The 21,372-nt window shown below is 44.5% G+C and overlaps 1 long non-coding RNA gene across 1 annotated transcript; it reads right to left on the bottom strand.

Annotated features, from left to right (window-relative positions):
- Nucleotides 1–13,983: 13,983 nt before the first annotated feature.
- On the bottom strand, nt 13,984–17,828 carry LOC123126331 (uncharacterized). The gene is made up of 4 exons (XR_006461637.1): nt 15,987–17,828; nt 14,964–15,216; nt 14,683–14,820; nt 13,984–14,228 (listed from the first exon to the last, which is right to left on the bottom strand). It is a non-coding gene; the product is annotated as an uncharacterized lncRNA (long non-coding RNA).
- Between the last annotated feature and the right edge of the window lie 3,544 nt (nt 17,829–21,372).

Below are 21,372 nucleotides of genomic sequence, written 5' to 3'. Positions count from 1 at the left end.
ATGCATGTCATGTCATCTTATGTTTCCTTTGTCGAGACGATGCGATTGGGTTCAAGTTCCTTTTTGGCGGAGCCGCCGGCGGGCTACGCCGACTTGTGGGCCCGGAGTATTATACTATCTCTAATAATGCTTATATTTGACCAAACAAAAATGCTAATAATACATCTTTTTTTGAACTTATTCTTTTTTAAACAGATTTTTGAACCTATTCTCATGCATCCCTAAGGTTCTTTTTCGGCAACAAATCATGTGACATCTATCCCGGAGTGTGTTAAAGCGGACAGCCTAATCTAGAGGATCCATTTATTCATCTGCTTCATACTGGCTATTGTAAATACGCAACGAAAACGTCCATTTGATGGTAAATGACTGGCTATTGTTACGTACATTTTTTTTTGAAAAGGGGACTCCCCGGCCTCTGCATCAGAACGATGCATACGGTTACATTTATTATAAAAATAAAGTAGTTCAACAATGTCTTGCAGTCTGCAACAAAATGATAGCTCACAAAGAGCAATAGAAACAAAGACCAAAAAGGCCCAAAAGCCACAACCGGCTGGCAAACTATGGATAGGTAAACTAATCGTCTATCCTATTACATGACCGACATCCAAACCGGTTGAAGATATCCCGCGCTACCATCTCCCACCGGAGAGATCCAGTAACCAAACGCTCCCTGGCCTCCATCGGAGTGAGTAAGGACCACATACGGATTAGCGCAGTAATCCGGAATAAAACCTGCAAAAAATAGATAGTTGATGTTCTGTTAAAAGCCAAATCATTTCTGCAGTTTCAGATTGCCCATAACAACGCACATGCTCCTACTCGAATTTGTCTAGCTGTTTCGGACTCTATCCCAACAAGCCACGTTCCAAATAACGACCCGACTGAACTCGGAGGAGTAATGTTAAAGGCAATTTGTACCGAGCGCCACAGAACCCTCGCCAACGGGCAATCAAAGAAAGGTGCTTGATATTTTCATCCCGATCACAGAAACTACACCTAGTAGAGCCTGTCCAGTTGCGCTTAACCAAATTATCTTTCGTTAAGATAACTTGTTTATGTATAAACCACATAAACACTTTGATTTTTAGCGGAACCTTAACTTTCCAAACATGTATGGAACTAGGAATAACACTAGAATTGATGACGTCAAGGTACATCAACTTGACTGTGAATTCCCCAGAAGTAGTAAGCTTCCAGCACAACTGATCGGGCTGGTGAGTAAGCTGAACCTCCATCAGTCTACTCACCAGATGAAGCCAAGCTTCCCACTGATCTCCAACAAGCACCCTCCTAAACTGAATATTAAAGGGGTTGGACTGCAAACTCGTTGCAACCAGAGCATCTCGTCGTTGCACAATACGATATAACGAAGGATACTGAAGCGCCAGCGGCGCTTCCCCCAGCCAAGTATCCTCCCAGAAGTGAGTACTATTGCCATCACCAACAATAAACTTTGTTCTATTAAAGAAAGTAGCTTTGACTCTCATAAGCCCTTTCCAGAACGGCGAGTCAGTCGGACTGACTGTCACCTGCGACAAAGTCTTTGAGTGCAAATACTTATTACGCAAAAGCTGCGCCCAAGTTGCATCCGTCTCAGCTGCTAACTTATAAAGCCACTTACTGAGGAGGCATCTGTTCTTAACCTCAAGATTCTCAACACCTAGACCCCCTTGGTCTTTCGGTTGGCAGATGACGTCCCATTTGGCTAAACGGTACTTCCTCTTAAGCTCATCACTCTGCCAGAAGAAACGGGATCGATAGAAGTCCAGTCTTTTCCTGACTCCAACAGAAACTTCAAAAAAGGACAAAAGGAACATAGGCAGACTCGTGAGCACCGAGTTAATGAGAATCAATCGGCCTCCATACGACATGAGTTTTCCCTTCCAGCAGCTCAGTTTCTTCTCAAACCGATCCTCAATACACTTCCATTCGCTATTTGTCAACTTACGATGATGGATGGGGATACCCAGGTAAGTGAACGGAAGTGCTCCCACTTCACAACCAAACAATTGCTTATAAGCATCTTGTTCCTCTTTGGCTCTCCCAAAACAGAACAACTCACTCTTATGGATGTTTATCTTCAGGCCGGTCAATTGCTCGAAAAGGCACAACACCAGCTTCATATTTCTCACTTTTGCCAAGTCATGCTCCATAAAGATAATTGTATCATCAGTGTACTGCAGGTACTGCAGGATGGACACACCACCATCAACAAGATGCGGCACCAAGCCACCTACTTGACCGGCTTCATTTGCCCTACCTATCAGGATTGCCAACATGTCTGCGACAATATTGAAGAGAATAGGAGACATTGGATCACCTTGTCTCAGGCCCTTGTGTGTCTGGAAATAATGGCCTATATCGTCATTCACTTTAATTCCAACACTCCCTTTTTGCGTGAAGGATTCCACTTGTCTCCTCCATGCTTCATCAAAACCCTTCATTTGGAGTGCTTGTTGAAGGAAAGGCCATTTGACTTTGCCGTACGCTTTCTCGAAATCCACCTTGAAAACAACACCATCAAGTTTTTTCGTGTGGATCTCATGGAGCGTTTCATGCAGGACCACAACTCCTTCGAGGATGTTCCTATCCGGCATGAAAGCAGACTGAGTAGCTTGCACCACGGTATGCGCAATCTGTGTGAGCCTATTCGTCCCGACCTCGGTAAAAATTTTGAAACTAACATTGAGAAGACAGATAGGTCGGAATTGCTCAATCCGCACAGCCTCTGTCTTCTTTGGAAGTAAGGTTATAGTTCTAAAATTCAGCTTAAAAAGATGAAGCTGGCCCAAGAATAAATCGTTGAACAAAGGCAAGAGATCTCCTTTAATAATATGCCAACACTTCTTATAGAACTCTGCCGGGAAACCATCCGGCCCAGGAGCCTTATTATTCTTCATCTGGGAAATGGCCTCAAATACCTCTTTCTCAGAAAAAGGAGCGACTAAAATATCATTCTCAACAGCCGTAAGTTGAGGCACATCCTCAATCCTAGACACATCCAGCGACACACAGTTGTCCTCTGGAGGCCCAAACAGCTACTTGTAGAACTCAGTGATATATTGCTTTAAGTTTTCCTGACCAAGAATCGTTCCCTCGTCTTGTTCAAGCTGAAAGATCCTCTTTTTTCTATACTTACCATTGGCGATCAGGTGAAAAAATTGTGTGTTCGCATCCCCATGAACGACTCTAGTGACCTTAGCCCGAAGCGCCCACTTTAGTTCTTCCTCACGAAGGAGCTCTTTCAGCCTCAATTCCGCCTCTAGCTTGGCATGAAGCTCCGAGGCTGGCAGAATCGTGGTTTCGGCCTTTACATCAAGGGACTGAATAAGCAAAAGGAGTTGTTCCTTTTCAGCCTTATAAATCCCACTGAGATGCTTAGCCCGCCCACGTAGGAAACTTCTCAAATGCCTAATTTTATTCTGCCACCGCTCAAGCGCAGACCGACCTCCTGCATCCTTAGCCCATTCTCTGGCTACGAGATCCAAGAAGCCTTCTCTCTCAAACCAAGCAAGCTCGAAAGAGAAAACATTTTTATTTCCCAAATGGGTAGCCTCTCCAGAGTCAAGGAATAAAGGCGTGTGATCAGAAATACCATGAGTAAGCGCCTGGACCGTAACACATGGAAATTTCTGCTCCCATTCGACGCTAGCCAGGACTCAATCCAGCTTTTCAAACGTCGGATTTGGCAAGGCGTTAGCCCAGGTAAACTTTCGGCCCGAAAGCTCTATCTCACGCAAATCTAGTCTTCTGAGCTTCGGGATGTGTAAGGTGCCGGGTACTGAGGGTGTGCTTGAGTTTCACGAGTAGAAGAGGATTGAGCCTATGGGCAAGCCTCTGACGCAGGTGTGGTTGCGGTTTTCTGGGGCTCCCTCCAAGCGGTTGCAGGATGCCTGGGTCATGGCCAGCTTGGGTATCATGGTGGGCAGACCGGAGCGAGTGGATATGGACTTCACCAGGGCCCACGGGATTGCCCGTATTCTGGTTAGTGTGATGAACATCGAGTATGTGCCTGAGGTGGTAAAGTGGGCATATCGAGGTCACATCTATAACCTTGTCATTGAGTTTGAGGATGAGAGTCTGTTTGCTGAGGTGGCCAACGGGACGGACACTGATATGCACGAGGGGGATGATGGTTCTGCTCTAAAGGAGGCACCAGCAGCTGACAGTGGGCGAGAGTTGTCCAAAGCATCGGGTGGTGACTCTCAGACTTCTGCGGATGGTGTAGCACCAACTTTTGCGGTACCCATGACTGCTCTTAGATTCGGGTCTTTCGAGCCGGCATCTGCACCTCCGAGACTTTGGAGTGAGCGGGTGGAGTCTGATGATGTGTTCGAGCACATGTTACCGTCTCTGGAGTTCGAGGAGCCCGTGGTTCCTTTTGTTGGAGCGTCGCCGATCTCGGTCAGGGCTGGGGCGGATGAGACTGCTCTCGCTGGCGAGGGTCCGGAGATGGTGATTTTGGAGTCCTACACAGCGGTCATCGCACCTTCGGTTCAGCAGGTGGTGCGTTCTGTTGATGGGGGTGTGGGGCAGGAGGCTTCGGCGCTCTCATCGGGGCTTGCGGATGACGAGTTTCGGGCGGTGCAGCTTGATGCTTCCGGAGGGAGGCCGAGGCTGCTAGCCATGGCTCCTTCCTCCACTTTTCTCGGGCCGGTTTCGGTGGCGCCGGCGTCGCTTTCCGGAGAGGGCTCGGGACAGGTGGTCCCGGGGCCTTCTTTTCCAGGGGCACCTTCGGAGGCCTGCTTGCCTTCGGCGCCGGCCACGTTGCCTGGCCGGAGGGCCGGGGTGGATGGAGAACTCGGGCAGGTGGCCCTGGTTCAACCGTCCCCCGGCTTGGTGGTCTCGAGTGCTGCTACTCAGGAGGAGGTGATTGCGTTTGGGGGCATTCCGGATCCGGTCTCCGAGGGGCGACGGTTGAGTAGCCGTCTCCAGGACCATCCGGAAGTGGACGACATTCAGCAGTGGTGCGCTATGAGGGCGGCCAAGCTTCGTGACGTGGAGGTCACTACTGGTATGTCCGTCAATACCTCTAATTCTATATTGCATTTTACCAATGATGAGATTATCAATAATGCAAATCAACTAGGTATTTCACTAGGTAGTAATGATAGTGAAATCTCAACCTCGGTTAATGATATGCTGGATTTAGAGGCCGAACGGGCGCTTGAGATGATTCGTAACTTAGCGGCGGTAAAACCTATGAATGATTCTGAGATCGACGCTCTAGGGGTTAGGGCGCTCGATAATCTTTGTGCGGATCTGACTCAACCGTCTCCTGAGCCTGAGGAGGAGGTTGAGCGAGTGGATATTGTGGAAATGTGCACCTCTGCGGCTGGTTGTGAGGACCAACTGCAGAGTTTTAATGCTCCTAAACACAAATGGAAGCGGAAGATCTACCCAGTTTCCGTAGTGCGTAGGAGTGCTCGGATTCGAACAGCTAAAAAATTCCATGACGAGATATGAAAGGAATCTTTTGGAATAGCAGATGTCTGAAAGACTTGGCTAAAAGAATGTTTCTTGCCGAGGCTTCTATTGAGCATAAGTTGGACTTTATCGCTTTGTCAGAAACAGGTAGAGCCAACTTCTCGCCACAATTTCTTAATACTCTTTCGGGGGGTATTGATTTTGATTGGCATTGTCTACCTCCGCGAGGAAGATCGGGTGGGATTTTACTTGGGGTTAGATGTGACTCGTTAGAAGTCCGAAGCGTGGTCATGAGAGATTTCGATGTTAAGTTTAGGGTGCGGTCGAAGTCAGATGGGTTTAACTGGGCTTTGGTGGCGGTATATGATCCTGCACAGCCTGAGCATAAACCGGATTTCCTGGCTGATCTGGTTAGGATTTGTGGTTCTGAACAACTTCCTATCCTGGTAGGGGGTGATTTTAATATTATCAGAAGGAGTGATGAGAAGAATAATGACAATTTTGACGGCCGATGGTCCTTCATGTTTAACACAATCTTTGGTTACGTACATTAAGCAAGCACAGAAAAGGATTGGGTTCTTTTTTCTTTTTTGGCAGGAGAGATGGGAAAAGATTGAGTTGTAAGCTTTCAGTTAATGAAATCGTACTCCCTCCATTTTATAATGTAAGACGTTTTTGTGACTCTTGCTATAGTATTATTCATGCACTGATCTTACCTGTCCCAATATACTGGAAACAAGGATGTGACATGCATGACGTACGATCCTAAAATGCCACAGCATGGCTCTTCTCCGCTACCTGCCCGCGCCACTTGAAACTTCAGTACCAGGCGCCATCTGCATTCCCTGCTTAGAAAATCTATCCCTCAATTAACAAGTGCCGAAGATCATGAGCCACGCGTGGTGTCATCGCACGGGCACTAGCAGCAGGGCACGGCCGAGCCCCTGACAGTGACGGTGACAGGAACTCATTAGACGAACCCATCATCTCAGACCGGGAGTGGATTAGTTGCGTAGAGGAAGCTTAAACTAGAAAAGCAGTGGCCGATGGCGAGACGTGATGATGCGGGGTGGATGGACGTGAACAGACCACCAACCAAAGTGCTCGCATCTCCGGCGCGTAGCTCGCTTGGATCGCGGGCGGCCTACAATATCCATTTTCGTACCGGCCTGCCTGCAGAGCGGAGCCAATGAAGAGACGGAGGAAACCGGACCACTGCTGCACCAAAAAATATGTGTCTGTCGACCGATCGATAAGAATGTCAGCTGTACCTGGTGTCCTCTTCCTCCTCCTCCTGCTGTCCTACACTAGCTACACGCCTTGATTGTTGGATCGACCCTCCTCGCGTGCGAAAGCTGTGTGTATTTGTCCATCTCACTTGATATAACCGGCTGTGGCCACGGATCCACATGTGTAGTGGGTGAAGGGAGGGCATTCGCCTGTATATATCATCGTCATCCTCTTTGGCTTCACTGTTGTGTGTATGTGGCCACTCTGGCATGTAGATATGCAGATATGCGAGCTGTTTGCGTCATCCAGACGGTTCTGATTGTGCTGTGTGCAAGGTGGTGTTGTATCATCTATCAATCTATGCAATATACTACCATCTTTTTTTTTGACATGAATCTATGCAATATACTTACTATCAAACTGAGCATAACTCAAATGGTTAAGTTCCTCCTGGTGGAAACCATTCCACCAGGGCTCAAGTCATAGACTTGACACGGGTGATTGTATTTTCCTGGATTTATATAGGCCTTTTGGTGATGTGGGTTCAGTGGGAGCAAGTCAACTATGAAATTGTTTGTGATGACTTCATCAATCTTAAAATGTGTCTACGTGCGTTCATAGGGTTAGCTTATCTGCATGCATATGAGCATATGTTGTACTATGTTTAAAAAAAGCACAATAACTGAGAGAAAAACAAAAACCTTTATAATATATACATCTGGGCTATTCTGTTTCGCGTAACAGAATATTATTCTTTTACCCTACTTGAACTGATGGTTTCACGCGGTTGTAATGATGATTTTCATCTCGTCGAACTGAATGTCTTTTCGTCGGAATGGGGCGTGTAATATATCGCTGGAAAGCTCTTGACATCTACATTAAAAATATATAGAATTTTTTTGCAAAATCATCGCGGTTTAAGAGCAGTTTTGAGAAAACCGTTTTTTCAAAATCGAAAACGCGAATCATATTTTGGACTCAATTTTCAAACGGTTTGCCGGAATTGAGCAAATAAGATGGCATTGGAAAGCTGGTAAAAATACGCATCTTCCATATATCTACTGTTTTTTCAAATTTTATACAATTTAAAAGTAATTTGAAAAACGGTGAAATTCTGGGCGAAACGTTTTTTTGCATTTTTTTGCAAACGGTTTGCCAGATTGACGCAAATGATACGGCGTTGGAAAGCTACGGAAAATGGCAACTTTTTCGTATAGAAATATTTTTCTAATTCCTTATGGTTTAAAAACAAATTCAAATACGGTCAAATCTGATTTTGAACGTGATTTTTTTAAAAGTTTGTCGAAATGGGGCAAATAATATACCGTTGGATGGCTATCGAAAATGAGAAGCTTACTCATGTTGAACGTTCTCTACGTCGCAACCGTTTCAGAGTAATTTTGAATAAGGTAAAACTCATCGTGTTATTTTTTTCGTGTCTAAAAAACATAGCACTCATACTGATCTATGTCTATGTTTGTACTGAGGTATTTTTCACAGAGTAGTTTTGAATACGGTGATAGCGGTTATGCTATTTTTTCTGTTTTGGAAACATAGTACTCGAACTGATCTTCGTATGGGTTTGTGCTGAACGTGTGTTTTCGCAGACTTGACTTTACTTTTTGTTTTTTCGTTAAAGTTTTGCCTGTAACTTTTCAATGGTTTACTATATTATCGTCCCCGAACTTGCATCGTTTATATCGTTGAACTGAATGCTATTCTTTTCAAAAAAAAATGTTTTGCATGTTTTATTCTAACTCAACATTTTTTTTGCAATGATGTTCTGAACTTCTCTCATTTAACAACTTGTACATTTACCATTTGAATTTCTATGGAGTTTCTTTTTTGTTTGAACTTTTACAATTTGAATTTCTATGTGTGTTTATTTTTTAATTCAAACTGACCATTTCTTTTTATTACGAACTGGTCATCGTTTTTAACTCGTACTGATCAATATTTTTAATTCAAACCTTTTTGTCCTTTCATATGACAGAAATTTTCATCTCCCCTGACCTCTTAAAATTCAAGACTCAAGCACAAACATCCTTATCTTATGTCACGCCCAATATGCGACCCTATCCAAAAAGAACTCGAAGGTCCCACCAAGGATAGACCCGCATATTGAAACGCTTTTGCAAGGTGGATATCATTACATCAACATTACATAATAGATGGGATACATACATAAGGCATAAAATGCCACACGAATACAACATCACAATACATAAAATCAACATCCGACTACGGATGAGACACAAACAGAAACTCAAACGACATCCACCCTGCTAGCCCAGACTGCCGACCTGGAACCTATCCCTGATCAAAGAAGAAGCAGAAGAAGAACTCCAAAACAAGCAAACATCGCTCTCGCTTCATGATCATCGCATAACCTGTACCTGCAACTGTTGTTGTAGTAATCTGTGAGCCACGAGGACTCAGCAATCCCATTACCATGGGTATCAAGACTAGCAAAGCTTAAAGAGAAAGGAAGGGATAAAGTGGTGAGGCTGCAGCAGCGACTAAGCATATATGGTGGCTAACATACGCAAATAGGAGCGAGAAGAGAGCAAGCGGAACGGTCGCGAAGCTAGCAATGATCAAGAAGTGATCCTGAACTCCTACTTACGTCAAACATAACCCAGAAACCGTGTTCACTTCCCGGACTCCGTTGAAAAGAGACCATCATGGCTACACACACGGTTGATGCGTTTTAATTCGTATCTGGTGTCAAATTATCTACAACCGGACATTAATAAATTTCCATCTGCCCATAACCGCGGGCACGGCTTTCGAAAGTTTATACCCTGCAGGGGTGTCCCAACTTAGCCCATGATAAGCTCTCGCGATCAACGAAGGATATACCTTCTCCCAGGAAGACCCGATCAGACTCGGAATCCTGGTTTACAAGACATTTCGACAATGGTAAAACAAGACCAGCAAAGCCGCCCGATGCGCCAACAATCCCGATAGGAGCTGCACATATCTCGTTCTCAGGGCAACACCGGATGAGACATCCTACGAGTAAAACCAGACCTCGAGTTTCCCCGATGGGGCCCCGCAGTCTACTCGGTTCGGACCAACACTTAGACAAGCACTGGCCCGGGGGGGCTAAAATAAAGATGACCCTTGGGTTGGCCGACCCAAGGGAAAGGTATAGGTGGTGGTGAGGCAAATGGTAAAACCAAGATTGGGCCTTGCTGGAGGAGTTTTATTCAAAGCGAACTGTCAAGGGGGTCCCATAAATCACCCAACCGCGTAAGGAACGCAAAATCCAGGAACATAACACCGGTATGACGGAAACTAGGGCGGCAAGAGTGGAACAAAACACCAGGCATAAGCCCGAGTCTTCCACCCTTTACCAAGTATATAGATGCATTAATTAAAATAAGAGATATTGTGATATCCCAACATAATCCTGTCCACCATGGAGCAATCTTCAACTTCACCTGCAACTAGCAACGCTATAAGAGGGGCTGAGCAAAAGCGGTAACATAGCCAAGCAACGGTTTGCTAGGAAGGGTGTCAAAGGTTAGAGGTTCATGGCAATTTGGGATGGCTTAATAAACAGGTGATAGGTAGCGCAGCATAGCGATAGAACGAAGCAACTAGCATAGCAATGATAGTAGTGAGATTTAGAGTAGCGGTCATCTTGCCTGAAATCCCGCAAGGAAGAAGAACGAGTCCATGAAAAAGAAGAAGCCACGAAGACGAACCATGCGTAGACGAATGAATCCTCACGAACGCAACGAAACGGGAACTATCGAGAAGAAGCACACAACATGGTAAACACACCACACATAGGCAAGACAAGATGCACAACCAAACATGATGCAAGACAAGATTGCAAGAAGCTACTCATGGCAAGAGATGATGCATACAAGAGCAACACATCAAGGCAAGTTCAAATGAGGCCGGGATCAACATATAACAATTCCGGTAAGTCCTCATATGCACATTTCAAAATTGGTCCAGATCTGAATAAACCTTATGTTCAAGTTGTTACACGGCAAGTTAAGATGCACCAAGAGGATCTACACGAGATTCTAGTCAAGTTACATATAAAGTTCATATAATTCGGAGCTACGGCCTAGAAGATATGAGCAACACAAGTTAAACATGGCATTGATGCAAAATGCACCCAAACATCAAGCAAAACACCTCAAAACATGGATGCAACATGATAATATGAAACTATATTCAAAATCAAGCAATTTTCATATAGAGCACACTCAAAACGGAGCAACGGTTCAACACATACACTCCAAACAAGATCTAATAACAATCTGTCCAAAACAGCAACTAGGCATATTGCAAGCATCAAAACAACATGCTACAACATCTCAATATGAAAACAAAAGGCATGGGCATGATGTACATGTAAAGCATATGAAAACATGAACACTGAGCTAACTCCAAAAATCACTAGAACATGCTCAAACACACATGGCAAGATTGCAAATAATAACAGTTCAGACTTTGCAGAAAATAACATCAGGTTGCAATGTTCAGAGCTATCAAACAACATGTTACAGGAACTTATCATGGCAAACAAAGGCATGGCATGATACTACTAAATGCATAGAACAAAAGTCCCTTACTGACCATGAGCCAAAAAGGATCAGACGATATGACGGCACCCATGTAAACATAGCAAGTTATATGACAGATTTAAACATGGCAGGAACAACGATAAGTAGGCATGTAGATGAGCTTGTACCACTCACCACAGAGCAATAGATGGCATGGCAAGGCAACCAACAGTAAGAAGACATGTTTGTGGAGCTAAGCATGGCAAGAGCAAGTCCATAGGGTGCATGGAACACTAGCAACAATCATGGCAACAACTGAACTTAATGTTAATAGACTGACATCAACATTATTTAGCAACTTTGGAGCAAGATTACGACAAGCTATAGCAAGCTATAAATGCAACCAGGGGCGTGGATGGATAGAGCATGACATGTATAACAAAACACCCTTAGTGAACATCTCCAGATTATGCATAGAATGATTTGTAGCAGCAGGTTTACATAGCATCACGAAATAACACATTCAGCCTAGCAAAACAGTAACAGCAAGTACCCTACTTAACAAGCTTGATTCACTCACCACAAATCATTGCATGACAAGATAAGCATAGCATCAGCAAGAAGACATGTTTATGAAACAAACCAAGACAAGAACAAGTTCATAGCATGCAAGGATCAACTACACCAACCTGGGCAAAATTGAATAACATGTAAACAATCTGCCAGGAAACATTTTGTAGCAAAAGTAGAGCACGAAAATGACATGCTAAACTACTCCATAATTGCAAGCAGGGGAATGAATGGATAGAGCAAAATCATATGTTTAAAACACCCTTATTGAAGTATCTCAAAATATGCTTGGATCTCTCTGTAGCATCAAGTTTACATGGCATAAAAATAACAGCAGAACAAGGACTGAAATCAGCAACATCACGAAGTCTAGTTTGCATGCTTGTGCTAGTCACCACATTGATCATAAAAATGCATGGTAAGCACCACTGTAAAGATGGCACGTCATAGATCAAAACACATGTAGACATCAAACTCATAGGATGCACACATCAAACATGGCAAAAATGACAAATGAGCATGTTCTGTTAACAGACAGTAGACAACATCATATAGCACTCTTGCAACGATGATTCAGGCATCAAGATGAGCTCAAATGAACATGATGCAATGGAATGAAATGAAGTACTTGTTGATGCAAACAATTTGACATATTACACGCATGAAACGGAGCAGTATGCATGGAGTTATGGCATGTTGAACAGGGCATGAAAATATGCAAAAATTACAGGACTTGGTCGTTTTCTGAAGAAAAAAACAGGCGAGCGCAGTATGACTAAATGTCGCCCGGGCGAGGGATAGGGCTGGCGGGGCGCTCACCTAGTGGGCTGCAGGCCCAGGTCGGTGGAGGTGAGGCAGGCCGGTGGGGGACGACGGGCTGGGCCGAGGAGGGGTCGCGGGCCCATGTGGCCGGCGGCCTTTCGCCGTTCTCCTCCTCGATCCAGAGGGGATCGAGGAGAGATAGGGTAGCGGCGGCTAGCGGCGGGGACTGCGAGGCCGGAGGGGCGCGGAGGAGGCCGGGACGGGGCCGCAGGTGGCCGGATCCGGTGGAGGTCGTGGCCGGGGACCCGTTCCCGGCGTCGGTGAAGGCCACCGGCGTCGAGCGGAGCTTCCTGGGGCGGTGGCAGTCCCTGCGAGGAGAGAGAGAGGAGCCGGGTGAGGAAGAGAGGAGACGTAGGGAGGAAGAGGGAGCAGGGGACGGTGAGGCTCTGGCCTGGCTGCTGGCGCTCGCCGGCGCGGCTGCCGGGGTCGCCGGCGGAAGGCACGAGGCGGCGGGGGAAGCGGGCGATGGAGGCGAGGCGCTGGGGCGCTCGGGCGGAGAGAGCGGGAGCCGGGCCCAGATCGGTGCACTTGTGGGCCTGGTGCGGGCCTGGCAGGCCGCGGCGGCGCTGGGGGCTGCGGGGGTGCGGGAGGACGCGTGGCGCCCTGCGGTTTGCTGCGGGAGGCGGCGCGACGGCGGCTGGCCAATGGGGCGCTGCCAAGTGGCGCCCGTGAGGTGGTCGGCGATGGATTTTGAGGTGGAGGTGGCTGGCGGCTGCGGGGATCCCAAGGAAGAGGGGTCTAGGGGTAGGGGAAGGCTAGGGTTGTCCATTTTTGGAAGGAAGGGGTGTATATATAGGGAAGGTTAGGGTTTGAGGGGAGTTTTGGGGGGTTTCTCGACCCTTCGATCGTGATCTGATGGCCCGAAATGGAGGGGGGTAGCTGGGATGCAGGTGGGCTGTGCAGAAGAGGCCTTGGGCTGAGAGAAGAGAAGAGGAATGCAGCCCGGCATGGTTTTCGGAGACCGAAAACGTCCGGCGTAAAGACCGGCTATATTGCGGTTGTAGGTTTAACGGTTGGGCTATCAAATTGACTCTGAATGCGATGAAACTTGACAGGCGGTCTGTCTACACTATAATAAGACCGCACGACAAGTTGCAACCCATTCTGAGAATATTTTTATGCCACTTATAAAATAATATCTCGAAGGTGCTGTGGACGTGTGCGAGTGTGTCTGGACTCCGAACGGACAACGGACAGAACCGGCGGAAACCGAACGGATGCAAGTTTTGAAAAACATGCAGATAAAATGCAGATGATGACATGGCAAAATGCAACACGCAAGCAAATGACATGGCAACGACGGCGAATAACTCGCAGACACCTGGCGCATCGAATCCGAGGCGTTACATCTTAGCAGGACAAGCTAATTCATTCGCATGCAGAGCAACAATAACAATACTCCAAACACACCAAGGGACGTCACACTGAAAAAACAATGCAACCAACGGGTTCTCTCCAATGGCAAAATCGACAATTTTTGAACTTGCATGACATCTAAACAAGAACTACATGATACACAATTTTCCATCATGAACCTGCTATCCTGAACATAAATGAAATGAGAGAAGGGTATCCTGAACATCTAAACAAGAACTTCCAATTTTTTCCATCATGCACCCAGAGGTTCTGCCTTCTCCCCCGACCCTGAAACAAGAGCACCATTAGTTTAGTTTTAAACAAATTAAATGTTCGGACATGAGGCATGTAGATTTTCAAATGATGAAAGTCACAAAAGTGAGCTATTTTTGTTTTACTTCAAATAATTCAACATGAAGAAGACAAATACAGATAAATATATTTTTGTGACATTCTGAAGCATATGTCAGTTCGACCTTTTTTAACTACTTTTTTGCATAAGGAGATGATGTTATTGAACTGGCTAGGTACTTTACCTAGTATGGTTGGACTAGTAATGCAAAATCCTGACCAAAAAATCACATTTTTCTCATGAAACCAAACTCTTAACTTGCTACACAACCATCTTTGAACCTCCTACGAGAACAGAATATATATGATACATCATTATTTTTTTCTCTTGTTCAATCATGCACCCAAACAATTAGAACACAACAAAATATCAGTTGTTTGGCTCCCAAACCTCCTGCATATTTTTTTTGAACTGATGTTCTTTTTATAATTGAACTGTTGTTGAATGAATGGTCGCTGATGCGCCGATGAGTCTGTGCTCCAGAAATTTGCTTGCATCCCTGAGCAAATAGATTTTCTTTTTTGCTTCCTGCAATTTATTTTTGCATGGGTCAGAGTAACTCCAATGCAACAGCCACATATTTTTGAATCTTTTTTTTTCTCTGTATTTTCATGTGGTTTCTTATATGAACATGTTGAATATTTGAATTCCTCATGATGATATCAGCGAACCTTTTTAGATGATGATGTTGAACTTGCGTTGAGTACATCAGGGATAACTTCCAGTCTTGAGAGAGAACAGTACACAAAGAGAGGGAGGTGCATTGGAGTGAGACAACCAGCCACCAGATGGCAGCATCCAGGGGCGGAGCAACGGATGGCCTGTAGCCAGCTCTTTGAGGGGCCGGTGCTGGAGCACCGAGGTGGACTGTTGAGTTGGGTGACGAACGGGAATAGGGTCGAGGAGCGGCGACCGTCGTTGGCCCTGGAAGCAAGAAAAGTGAATCGAGACGGTTAACTCGTTGAACTAAGATAGTCAACTAACTGATTGCGATAAAGAGTCTAAATCACTTTTCTTCTGGTGGAAGTGGAGGAATGATTAACAAAATACATAAATTCATTTTTATTAACACAAAAAAAATTACAACGACCAGGAATACAAAATGCACTGTACAGGCAAAGAGTAAACATACAACTCCCATTCTAAAAAAATAAAACTTAATAGCTCTCAGAGTTTGAACTATTGTACATTTTTTTGTCGAACTGATGCAAAAATTCCCCATGTAGCAAATTGTTATACAATATAAACCGATGAACCGAACTGGTTCAATAACACAAATCGAACTACTATATGTGCTTATTTATGAACTGATAATATAAATACAGAGTGAACTAGTAGACCTAGTGTGTTTTTCTTTTTGTACAGAGTGTATGTTTTGCCAGCAGTAGAACTTCCTGCTCTTCCAAACTCGTACTAAAAACATGTACCAAAGAACATCATGCATCAGTATGCAGAAGACATACAAGAGCTACACACTGCCGTGAGGTAACCAAAAACAGAGTAGTTTGTGCATTTTTTAACACAATGACATTTTATGGAACTACTTCTGCATTTAGACATCCTATGGTCTCGTAGGAGATTAACACACCATCTTGTGTGCTAGAAAGAACATAGTAACATAAGTGAGTGAAATCAGATTTAGATAGGTGAATTATAAAATGCAATTTTTCTCTTTTAGGAATAAGCAAAAATACCTTCGGGGCACAAATGACAGCCATCATCAGTAGCTCAAAAGGCTATTTCTTCCTAAAAGAATCCTTCAATTCCTGAAACTTAAAGTGTTTTTCCAATTGAACTTGCATGGAAGTAATACTTGTACTCTAGTCCCAGTACAAGTATCATGCGTATAGTCTGTAAACAAAAAAAGATGCAGAATTTACAGACGGAAAGGTTAAAACAAAAGTTGAAACAACAGGGAGACTATGAAGGAAATAGCATTAGTGATCTTCTAACTGAAGCATCATACTGTACTGATATTTCTTTTGTCAATGGACTTTTTCAATATAGGTAGTCGAACTCACTGATGCTATTTACTCATCTTTTTAAAGGCATTTTCAGTACATGTTGAACATCTGTTTTTTTAAACACATCCACAGTTGAAATGGATCAGTACATGATGAACAATATCAGTTTTTCAGAAGCAAAACTTGCACTGAATCGGTTAAACTTCTTTTTGCCGAGCTACTAATTTTTTTATATATAGCCACACTATTTTTTTGAACGCACACATTGAACCGTTTCTGGGGTTCTTAATGAGCTGATGATAGAAAACATGTTGAGCTGAAATTTGGGCTTACAGAACTACCGAAAGTTTTGGGTTCTTCTATGAACCTTTTTGTTATCTTTTTCTGAACTCCAAACCACAATTACAATACACACATGTACTACACAACAGTGTGTATTTGTACTGTCCATAACAACAAATTAACCAAAAAACAACTAAGTTATGAAGGAAACAATTTTTAACTTGGTTTGAGCTCCGTTTCTTCAGATTTTTGAACTCCTGCAACAGATATAACTGAACTTGCGTGGCATTTTATTCAGTTAAAAGCAGCTGATTTTTTATTACTGCCAGAAAAAGGATTACTCAACTTCCAATCCAACGCTCTCTCTTAACTAAACCAGAGCCAAGAACAATCCTAGCAGCACCATATGCATTCCGGTCTCTTCCTCACTAAGTGTAGCGAAAGGAGCACACAAGATCGCAGCTCAGCCCATTCCTATGCTTCCACCCACCACAACCATGGCTCGCACGCAGTAAGCAAGCAAGAGTAGAAGCGTAGTACTACAATAAACAACAACACGACACCGGCGACGACCGCGGTAACAGAGCAAGGAGCAACGCCAAGCGAAGCTAAAGCTAAGGCTAGAGGTGGGGAGGGATTTGCAAGATCCAGCCGGCGCACTTGATCCGGCGCGGCGCCGTCCTTGGCGCGGGGTCCTTGGCGTCGGGTACCGGCTTGCCGCCCTCCGCCTCCAGGGCCGGGCCGAAGCAGGAGAAGCAGCTCATTCAGGCGCGCTCCCCACTCTCCCCCGCTCCCTCGCCGGAACCAGGAAAGCACGTGGCCCGTACAGGAGAGGCCGCCGCGCCGGGGCTCGACGACGGGGGATCCCCTCCCGACGAGGATCTCCGCTTCCGAGGAAGGACGGTCCCTAAGCAAGACTGGATTTTTAGGCGGGGGGGGCGGGAGGGGAGGGTCGAATTGGAGGAGGAGGAGTGGGATGGAAGGTACAGGAAGGGGGAGAAGAACATGAGGCTGGGGAGAGGAAAGAGGAGTGTGGAGGAGGAACATGAGACGGGCGGCGCCGGGATCTAGCCAGAGAAGGTGGGATTGGGGCGGGGTCGGGGGGTCAGGAGTGGGTCGTCCGGCGGGATGGATGCTTCTTCGCTTGTCGCAGATCTGGAAACTACGGATTGGCCCCTTATAAGGCGAGGGGTAAAAGAATAATATTCTGTTACTAGTAACAGAATATATATAGAACAACACTATTCTAATCCTAGGATTAGAATAGTTATTTGGATTAGGATGGGCCCGCGGTCGCCTTCCCGAACTCTACAGTGGAAAAGAGAAAAACACCCACCCCCGACAACTCCCCCGATCCCCACCAGCCCATCCCCCACCCGATCCCCACCTTCCTCGTCCCTCCGCAACCGCCGCCACCCCTGGTTTTGCTAGCCGCCGACCGCCGCCGCCACCAATCGCCCACTCCCAGATCCAACCCCGCCGCGACGCCCCCTCTCCTCCTCCTTTGCCAGCACGCACCACCGCAGCCTCCAACCGCCGCCTGCCCGGTCACCAGAGATGCCGCCACCCCGCCCCATCCTGCCCCCAACTGCTGCCTGCCCTGTCGCCGGAGACGCCGCCGCCTGCCCCGTCCTCAACCAGAGACACGCCGCGTCAGCAGGACTCCGCGCGCACGAACTAGCTCGAGTCGCGCACGCGAAAGTAGTATCCTGGCTCCGTGATCTCGCGCCGCTTAGAACCAGCAGGAAGGCCCCGAGGGGGGTGGGGGGGGGGGGGGGGTGACTGGAGCTTGCTGGCTCGTGCTCGATTTGAAGGCCGCTGGGACGGAGAAGCTGGTGGTAGTACTGCGCTACTCCTGCGCGCGTGCGCGCCGGGACACGGGCAGCCCAGGCCGAAGCCGGCAGCGAGAGCGACTCGCTCAATCAGCTACACACACGCACGCGGTGCTCCAGCGGAAACCGGAGGATGGGGCCGAAGCAGGGGCACCCCAGCCGGACAGTCACTTCCGCCCACCGTCCTGACCTCCTCTCCACAACCCATCCTACGGCGCGACCTGAAAAACTGAACGGCTGTTGGTGATAGATTTGACCTTCTCTGAACTATCTCTTCTAAAGGAATTGACCTTCTCTGTACTTTTGTTTTTGTGTTTGTCCTCTGAAAAAACTGCACTTGGGCGCACTTTTATGTATCTAATGGATGAATTTGTTTGAGGTTTGAACATTGTTGAAACTGCACTTTGAGCAAAAAAACTGCACTTTGAAAAGAAAAACGTGTGAGTTATAGAAATTGTGTGTGTTCTGTTAAAACCAATGAAAAATGGCCTAGGCAACCTCTCTCTTCGGTTCAGACTTTACATATCTTCTACTACATCTTTAGGGATGTGCAAAAATGCTACTGCTAGTGGAGATGATTAGGAAGTTATACTATATCTACATGCCATATTTCAAGATTTTAGAAGACGTATGTTGTTTCCAAGCTTGTTGATGTGTTGGTCATCCATGTGGCACACGCAGTGTATGTGTATTGTTGTGTGTAATTTCCTTGAATTTCAATAGCACGTGAAGTTCATGTTTCAGAAATTCCTAAGTTCACGTGTATCACATACAAAAGAAATTCATCAAATGAAAAAAAGGACCGCCTAGGCCCATTTCACTGAAAGAAAAAAATACATAAAAAAGTTGCGGCTAAAAAAGACAAATGTTCAATATAGCATAGTAACTTTGTAGAAAAGTGGAAAAACCCATAATTTTGTTTTGTTTCGTAGAAAAGTGGAAAAACCCATCATTTCTAAAAATACCTAGAAGTTCAAATTAAAATAAGGGAGTAGTTTGACGTATATAGAAAACTCAAATGCTTCCCGTTTCTAGAAAAAAATAAGAGTATGAAATTAAATTTAGAAAAGAAATTGTTTGATGCTTATTTAAAAACGTTTATTTCGAAAAATATGTGGCCGAAGTTCAACGCGAAAACAGCGAGCAGTTCAACTACTATAAGAAATGCATTTCAAATGAGAATAAAATAATACAAAATTAAAAGCCTGGAATGTTTGTTGCAAGAAGTTCACGTGCTCCAACCTACATGGTTCAAAAATTATATTACGAGACGTCCAACCTTCAATTACATGTTAAAAAAAGGGGAGGAAAAAACAACAACATTTTTGCGATTTTTAAAACTGCCCTCAAGCTGCGACGAATTGGTAACACTTGTCTACATGAAAAACTTGCTCCTATTCATAAGGTTTCCAACGGTGTATTATATGCTACATGCCGATGTATGGTTTAAAAGTTCCATGTATAGCAATTAAAACACATTTTTATGTATTAAAAAAATTCTTTTGAACCGTCAAGAGTATTAAAAAATGATCAACACGGCAAAGTTGTGTGTTTTCAATAGCTTTTCATCAGTATATCATTTTCTCAATTCTGGTAAGTGGTTAGGGAGTTACGGGTAAAAGAAAACATGTGAAAAACGGAGTGAAGTTAAAAAAAACTGCTCCAGAAGTTCAACCTCTTCACGAAATGCATTTTCGGAAACTCTGTCTTTCTGATGAAGGCAGAACGCATGATCTTAGAAGTTCAGATTGATAACCGCCAGAAGTTGACGTACTACACAATGTGCATTTTGTATTAAAAGAATAATGAAAATGCAAAGCCTAAAGGTTTTTTGCTAGAAGTGCTCAGACCGAGAAAGTTCAAAAATTCTTGTGAGAGAGGTTGAACAAAAATACATGACAGAAGTTCAAGGTGAAAACAACGAGAAGTTCAACTACTACAAGGAATGCATTTCAGGTGAGAATAAAAAGTATAGAAAAAGAAAAGCTTAAAAAGTTTGTTGAAAGAAGTTCAAGTGCTTTGTCCGGAGAAGTTCAAAAATTCTTGCGAGAGATGTTCACCTTGTATTTCCATGTTCGATTTTTTTTGTATAAAAATCAAATATAATTCTGTACTCGAAAATATAAAAAGGTGAAGTTTAAATTGAAATAACAGAGAAGTTTGAAGTTTATTAAAACCTAGGATTTACCTGTTCAAAAAATAAAAACACAACACCATTTTTTGCAATTTGAACAACAACTCATAAACGAAAAAATGGTTGCTAGAAGTTCAAGTGCTCGGCGAGGAAAAGTTCAAAAAAATCTTGTGAGAGAGGTTCGTCGTGTATTTAGATGTCCAAAAATATATTTAAAATGTTATTTTTTGTGTTTTAAAATAATTCTCTCAAACCAAAGAGAAATTCAAAGTGATAACAACCGGAAGTCCACGTACTATGGTGTGTATTTCATATAAGAAAAATATAATAAAATGAAACAGAGTGAAATTCAAACAGACATGCCCCAGAAGTTCAACTACTTCATGCAGTGCAAAAAATAGCACGTTAAAAACATAATGAAGTTCAAACAGACATGCACGAGAAGTTATTACTTCACGCAGTGCATTTCCATTCGCGATGAAGGCAAACATCATGATCTCATCATTTTCTAATTTATTTCAAAACAATAGGAATATCATTTGTGTAAGTTCAAGTCCTCGGTCGGAGAAAGTTAAAAAAAATATAGCGAGAGATGTTTGTACAAAAAGAAAATATCATTTGTGTAACACTGATGAAATGGATGAGAAAATTACAAACGAAAATACGTCACAAAAGTTCAACGTGAAAACAGTAGGAAGTTCACCAACTACACTGAATGAATTTCAGATGAAAAACTTTTAAAATCGTCGCGAGTATGAAAAGATGATCAACACGGGGAAGTTGTGTGTTTATAGCAGCTTTCCACCGGTATATCACTTACTCAATTCCGGTAAGTGTTCCGGTGAGTGAATGAAGAGCTACGAGCAAA

The sequence above is a fragment of the Triticum aestivum genome, chromosome 1B (genome assembly GCF_018294505.1).
Source record: "Triticum aestivum cultivar Chinese Spring chromosome 1B, IWGSC CS RefSeq v2.1, whole genome shotgun sequence".
NCBI classification, from domain to species: domain Eukaryota; kingdom Viridiplantae; phylum Streptophyta; class Magnoliopsida; order Poales; family Poaceae; genus Triticum; species Triticum aestivum.
Note: the sequence above shows the minus strand (reverse complement) of the source record. Positions and strands in the feature narration are given on the sequence as shown.